Genomic DNA, 7863 nt, shown 5'->3' on the forward strand with positions numbered 1-7863 from the left:
CATCAAAGAGAAGACCAGTCTTCATCCATTTCTAATTCCAACCGGAACACGCCCAGGGCCCTGGGTCAAAAAGATGCAACGCTTTGTGGCAGGGACGATCTTTCTGTTCTATGTTTGTACAGCAGCTAGCACAGTGGAGTCCTGGCCTATGATTAGCTCCTAGGTGCTACAGTAATACAAATAATAAATGATCATATATTTTGATTGTGTTCCTTTCCCCCACCTTTCAGGTGTCGTTTGTTGTCTTAGACTGTGAGCTCTTTGGGTAATGGAGGTATTTGGTGTGGACGCATTCATTTTTAAAATCGACCTAACGTGGCTAAATTCGACCTAACTCGTAGTGTAGACCAGGCCTAATTCTTAAGTTTCAGAGTGGTAGCTGTGTTAGTCTGTATAAGCAAAAACAATGAGGAGTCCTTTTGGCACCTTAGAGATTAACACATTTATCTGGGCATAAGCTTTCGTGGGCTAAAACCCACTTCATCAGATGCATGAAGTGAAAAATACAGGAGCAGGTACAAATACATGAAAGATGGAGGTTGCTTTACCAAGTGTGAGGTCAGTCTAACGAGAAATCAATTAACAGCAGGATACCAAGGGAGGAAAAATAACTTTTGAAGTGGCAAGAGAGTGGCCCATTACAAACAGTTGACAAGGTGTGAGTAACAGTAGCCAAACCAGACAGTCTCTATGCAAAAGAATAAATGGACACAAATCTGACATCAGGAATCATAACATTCAAAAACCAGTAGGAGAACACTTCAATCTCTCTGGTCATTCAGTAACAGACCTAAAAGTGGCAATTCTTCAACAACAAAACTTTTAAAACAGACCCCAATGTGAAGCTACAGAACTGGAATTAATTTGCAGACTGGATACCATCAGATTAGGCCTGAATAAAGACTGGGAGTGGTTGGATCATTACAAAACCTAAACTTAATTTCCCCAATACTAATTTCTCCTTACTGTTACTCACACCTTCTTGTCAATTGTCTGTAATGGGCCACTCTCTTACCACTTCAAAAGAGATTTTTCCTTGGTAAAGCAACCCCCATCCTTTCATGTATTTATACCTACTCCTGTATTTTTCACTGCATGCATCTGATGAAGTGGGTTCTAGCCCACGAAAGCTTATGCCCAGATAAATGTGTTAATCTCTAAGGTGCCACAGGGACTCATTGTTGTTTTTGCTGATACAGACTAACACAGCTACCACTCTGAAACTTAAGAATTAGGCCTGGTCTACACTATGGGGTTAGGTCGAATTTAGCCACGTTAGGTTGATTTAAAAATGAATGCGTCCACACAACCAACCCCGTTCTGTTGACCTAAAGGGCTCTTAAAATCGACTTCTGTACTCCTCCCCCGCAAGGGGAGTAGCGCTAAAATTGACTTTGCTGGGTCAAAATTGGGGTAGGGTGGACGCAAATCGACGGTATTGGCCTCCGGGAGCTATCCCAGAGTGCTCCATTGTGACCACTCTGGATAGCACTTTGAACTCTGATGCACTAGCCAGGTACATAGGAAAAGCCCCAGGAACTTTTGAATTTCATTTCCTATTTGGTCAGCGTGGTGAACTCAGCAGCACAGGTGACCATGCAGTCCCCCCAGAATCATAGAGCATAGAATGTTTCTACGCTCCCCCTATCATCTCCGTCCCTGAGGTTATCGCAGATTAGAAGGCAAAAAAACCACACTCACGATGACATGTTTTCCGAGCTCATGCAGTCCTCCCACACTGATAATGCCTCCATGCATTAAGCTGTACCCTCAGTGGCAGAGGCCAGGAAAGAATTAAGTGGGCGTGAAGTGCGGAGGCAGGACGTGATGCTGAGGCTAATGAGGGAGCAAATGAACATGATGAAGCGTCTGTTGGGGCTGCAGGAAAGCCAACAAAAGCACAGACCCCCACTGCATCCACTGTATAACCGCCTGCCCTCCTCCCCATGTTCCATAGCCTCCTCACCCAGACACCCAAGAATGTGGTGGGGAGGCTCCGGGCGCCCAGCCACTCCAGAGGATGGCCCAAGCAACAGAAGGCTATCATTCAAACAGTTTGATTTTTAGTGTGGCTACAATAAGCAATGTGGCCTAGTCCTTCCCTCCTCCCCCACCCCATCCAGGCTACCTTGTCCGTTATCTCTTTTTTTTTAATTAATAAAGAAAGAATGCATGGTTTCAAAACAATAGTTACTTTATTTCAAAGGGGGGAGGGTGGTTGGCTTACAGTGAATTAATCAACAAAGGGGGCGGGTTTGCATCAAGGAGAAACACACACAACTGTCACTCTGAAGCCTGAGCTCATCGCTGGGGAGCAGGAGAGCAGTTTCAGCGGAAGCGGTGGATGATGACGGTTAGCAGTCCTACTGCAATGTCTGCTGCCAACAGCACCCAGGAGGACCAGTATGGATGACTGTTAGCAGTCCTACTGCACCGTCTGCTGCAAAGGCAAGGAGCTGCTGCTGTGTAGCAATGCCAGCTGCTGCAGGTGCTTCTGTGTCGAATGCTTGGAGGTCCAGGTAGGGCAAGGTACCTTGGCCAAGGCAAAAGAGCAAGAGCCCTGGAGCTGTTACATGTGTCAACCACAGAAGTGCTATGGGGTGTTATAGCGCCAACCGGACTGGAATGTATGACTGCAAGACTTCTTCACCAGCGACAAAGGACAGGAATATGATGCACCTAAAATCTAAAAAGGCCTGTACATTTCCCAGAGTAACTATCCTTGATAACAGAATGTCAATGATTGTATTGGCTACTTGGATCACAGCAGCTCCCACAGTAGACTTGCCCACAACAGCAGTGGTGACGGTGAGCTGAGCGGGCTCCATGCTTGCTGTGGTATGGTGTCTGCACGGGTAATCCAGGAAAAAAGGTGCGAAACCATTGTCTGCCGTTGCTTTCACAGAGGGAGGGGCGACTGACGACATGTACCCAAAACCACCCACAACAATGTTTTTGCCTCATCAGGCATTGGGAGCGTAACCCAGAATTCCAATGGGAGGTGGAGACTGTGGGAACTGTGGGACAGCTACCCACTGTGCATCGCTACGTAAGTCGATGCTAGCCACAATAGTGAGGACGCACTCCGCCGACTTAATGAGCTTAGTGTGGACATACGCAATCGACTGTATAAAATTGATTTCTAAAAATCGACTTCTATAAAATCAACCTAATTTTGTAGTGAATCAAAATACTTGATTGGCTAAACCTTCTAATTAGAGATGGGGCTTCTAAAGCCTTAGGCCTGGTCTACACTAGGCGTTTGTCCAATTTAGCGCCGTTACATCGAATAAACCCTGCACCCGTCCACACCACGAAGCTATTTAGTTCGACATAGAGGTCTCTTAAATTCGACTTCTGTACTCCTCCCTAACGAGGGGAGTAGCGCTAAATTCGACATGGCCATATCGAATTAGGCTAGGTGTGGATGGAAATCGACGGTAATAGCTCCGGGAGCTATCCCACAGTGCACCACTCTGTTGACGCTCTGGACAGCAGTCCGAGCTCGGATGCTCTGACCAGCCACACAGGAAAAGCCCTGGGAAAATTTGAATTCCTTTTCCTGTCTGGGCAGTTTGAATCTCATTTCCTGTTTGGACATCGTGGCGAGCTCAGCAGCACTGGCAACGATGCAGAGCTCTCCAGCAGAGATGGCCGTGCAATCTCAGACTAGAAAGAGGGCCCCAGCATGGACTGATCGGGAAGTCTTGGATCTCATCGCTGTGTGGGAAGATGAGTCCGTGCTTTCCGAGCTGCGCTCCAAAAGACGGAATGCAAAGATCTATGAGAAGATCTCTAAAGCCATGGCAGAGAGAGGATACAGCCGAGATGCAACGCAGTGCCGCGTGAAAATCAAGGAGCTGAGACAAGGCTACCAGAAGACCAAAGAGGCAAACGGACGCTCCGGAGCCCAGCCCCACACATCCCGTTTCTACGAGGCACTGCATTCCATCCTAGGTGCTGCCGCCACCACTACCCCACCAGTGACCGTGGACTCTGAGGATGGGATATTGTCCACTGCCGGTTCCTCGGACATGTTAGCGGACGGGGAAGATGAGGAAGGAGATGAGGAGGACGAGGCAGTCGACAGCACTTGCAACGCTGATTTCCCCGACAGCCAGGATCTCTTCATCACCCTCACAGAGATCCCCCTACCAACCGTCCCCAGCCGTTAACCCGGACAGAGAATCAGGGGAAGGATCATCCAGTAAGTGTTTTAAACATCTAAACATTTATTTAACAGAACAGGAATGTTAACAATACCAACAATGGGTTTCTCATGATTAGTTTGCCCTAGGCGCTTAACGTTTCAGTCCCGGGCAGTGCAACTATTAAAAAAAAAAAAATCTAACAATGTCCGGTTTTGCATGATTGTTCTGCCCAAGCCGCTCTACTGTTTAGTCCCTGCCAGTGCAGCTACAGTAAAATGCGGTCTACGTGTCCGGGGATAGAGCAGAAATCCTCCTGGGACATCTCGACGAAGCTCTCCTGGAGGTAATGGGAAAGCCTTTGCATCAGGTTCCTGGGGAGAGCGGCCTTATTGGGTCCTCCGTGGTATGAAACGTTTCCGCGCCAGGAGACAATCAAGTACTCTGGGATCATTGCCCTACAGAGCATGGCGGCATACGGCCCTGGTCTTTGCAGGCTTTCCCGAAGCATTCTCTCTTTATCACTGTCAGAGATCCTCATCAGGGTGATGTCGCTCATGGTGACCTGCTTTGAATTAGGTAGGGGAATGTTAGTATTGGGACTGCTTGCCCGTTCCTTTACAGAACTGTAACCGCCGGTTTACAGCCAGGCGGTTGAGGCGGGAGAGGGGCGGCATACAGGGATCTTTCCCTGGGACAGCGGCGAGGGGGTGGGACAGGGGCAGAGTTGATGCTTGCCGGATTGCTGGCGGCAGGGACTGGCATTGCTTTCAATGTGAAAGGAGACCAGTGCTACTATTAAAGTTTTAAGCAGCCACAAGTCTACGGCTTACCATGTCTGCCTGCTACACAAATTCCGGTGTCCTGCCCCGCTTCTCAGATTGGCAGTGCAAGACCCCAGGCACTGAATGCGAGGGCCGAAAATTCGACCTTGTCCTGAGTGCGCATGTGATAGGTGCTGTGCATGGTCTTGTTCACAGAGAAAGACTATGTTCTTTGTTCACAACTACATTTATCTTTCTGAAGAATTCACTCCCTTTTTCCCATTCCCACAGCCACATCTGCGACTGTCTCCCAACCCAGCCTGGCATCACACTCCCAGAGGCTAGCGCAGATTAGGCGGAGGAAGAAGAGGACGCGGGAGGACATGTTCTCGGAACTAATGGGCTGCTCCCGAGCCCAGGCAGCACAGCAGACCCAGTGGAGGGAGAACTTGTCCCAAATGCACCGGTCACACATGGAACGGGAGGAGAGGTGGCAGCAGGAAGACCAGCAGGCGACTCAAACCCTGCTTGGACTAATGAGGGAGCAAACGGACACGCTCCGGCGCCTTGTGGATGTTCTGCAGGAACGGAGGCAGGAGGACAGAGCCCCGCTGCAGTCTATCTGTAACCGCCCTCCCCCGCCACCAAGTCCCATACCCCCCTCACCCAAAGTCCAAAGAAGGAGGGGCGGCAGAGTCCGTGAAACCTCTCACTCCACCTCTGCAGACTGCTCTACTACTAGAAGGCTCTCATTCCCCAAAATTTGCGAAGTCCTTTCCTTCCCGCCTCACCCAAGCCCCCGTCCAAGTTTCACCCCCCAGTTTCATGTGTAGTTGATAATAAAATATACGTTTCTGTTAATTACTGTTTCCATCATGTTCTTTTGGAGGAGAGTCTGTCTGAAGGGGCAGAAGGGGGTTGGTAATTGGACAGGACAGTCACCTTTAGCAGGGTACAGAGGCGGGGGCAGGTCCAGCAGCAGGGCACATACACAGTGCAGTGACTAGTTAACCTGGTCAGTCTGGGAGGTGGTTTTCATGTTCTGGGGGGGGGGGGGCGGGGGTTGCTCTGTGACTTTGTGGCGGGGGAGGGCAGTTACAGATCTTATGCAGCGGTCCTTATCCTGGATCACAGAGCCACGCAGCAGGGGATCTGTAACCCTCCTCCCCCTGCCACAAAGTCACATAGCCCCCATATACACGCAGTCCCGATCAGGACGGCTGGCAGGCTCCGTTGAAACAACCAGTCCACCACTGCGGAGCCTGTCGTTCCTGCAGTTTTGAAGCATCATTTGCATCAGTACACTACACCCGCTCCCTCCACAGTCTGCGTCCCCGGTTTAAAACATTCCTGCGAAAACAGTAATAAAGAAAACGGTGTCCATTAACAAAATAGAAGTCATTTTATTTTTAAACGTGTGTTGGAAGGGGGTATGTAACTGGAGATGATAGTCAGCATTAACTGGGTAAAGAAATGGGGTCAGGTTCAGCTTCTCTGTACACAAACTGAAAAGTCACAGGTTACCTGCTCACTCAGGAAACTAGCTTTCAGAGCCTCCCGGATGCACAGCGCGTCCCGCTGGGCTCTTCTAATCGCCCGGCTGTCTGGCTGTGCGTAATCAGAAGCCAGGCTATTTGCCTCAACCTCCCACCCCGCCATAAAGGTCTCCCCCTTGCTCTCAGAGATTGTGGAGCACACAGCAAGCTGCAATAACAATGGGGATATTGGTTTCGCTGAGATCACAGCGAGTCAGTAAGCTTCTCCATCTCCCCTTGAGACGGCCAAAAGCACACTCCACCACCATTCTGCACTTGCTCAGCCAGTAGGTGAAGAGTTCTTTTTCTGTGTCCAGGGCGCCAGTATAGGGCTTCATGAGCCAGGGCAGTAGCGGGTAGGCTGGGTCCCCGAGGATCACTGTAGGCATCTCCACATCCCCAAGAGTTATTTTGTGGTCCGGGAAGTAAATACCTTCCTGCAGCCGTCTAAACAGACCAGAGTTCCTGAAAACGCGAGCGTCATGAACCTTGCCCGGCCATCCAACGTTGATGTTTGTAAAATGTCCCCGATGGTCCACCAGTGCTTGCAGCACCATTGAAAAGTAGCCCTTTCTGTTAATGTACTGGCTGGCCTGGTGGTCCGGTCCCAGGATAGGGATGTGAGTTCCATCCATAGCCCCACCGCAGTTTGGGAATCCCATCGCGGCGAAGCCATCTATGATGGCCTGCACGTTTCCCAGGGTCACTACCTTTGACAGCAGTACCTCAACGATTGCGTTGGCTACTTGCATGACAACAACCCCCACGGTAGATTTGCCCACACCAAAGTGGTTCGTGACTGACCACTGTCAGTCTGGCGTTGCAAGCTTCCAGAGGGCTATGGCCACTCACTTCTGGACAGTCAGGGCTGCTCACATCCGGGTGTCATTGCGCTTCAGGGCAGGGGACAGCAACTCACAAAGTTCCATGAAAGTCCCCTTCCGCATGCGAAAGTTTCGCAGCCACTGGGATTCATCCCAGACCTGCAGCACTATGCCGTCCCACCAGTCCGTGCTTGTTTCCCGGGCCCAGAATTGCCGTTCCACAACATCCACATGACCCATTGTCACCGTGATGTCCTCGGCACTTTGGTGGGTGGGGAAAGATACCGCTTCTGCTTCAGATTCCTCCTGCAAATTATTTAGTTCCTGGGGGCATTAAACTAGCAGGTATTTTTCTCTTTATTGTTTTATAATTGAAATTACGTAAAGTAAACCAATGCAACAAAACTCAAGCCCATTGATAACTAAAGGTTATTGATATTGTATTTCAACTGAACCAACAGGAATATAAATTAATTCACATTAACAGTAAAACAATACATTTTGATAGTTCAGCACAAATTAATGTTTTGATTCTTCCAGTGCCTAATTTGGATGGAAAAGTGGGAGAGGAGGCTGAGATATTTTAAATGAA

Source organism: Terrapene carolina, unplaced genomic scaffold (genome assembly GCF_002925995.2).
Source record: "Terrapene carolina triunguis isolate 2854851 unplaced genomic scaffold, T_m_triunguis-2.0 Scaffold26, whole genome shotgun sequence".
Taxonomy (NCBI): domain Eukaryota; kingdom Metazoa; phylum Chordata; order Testudines; family Emydidae; genus Terrapene; species Terrapene triunguis.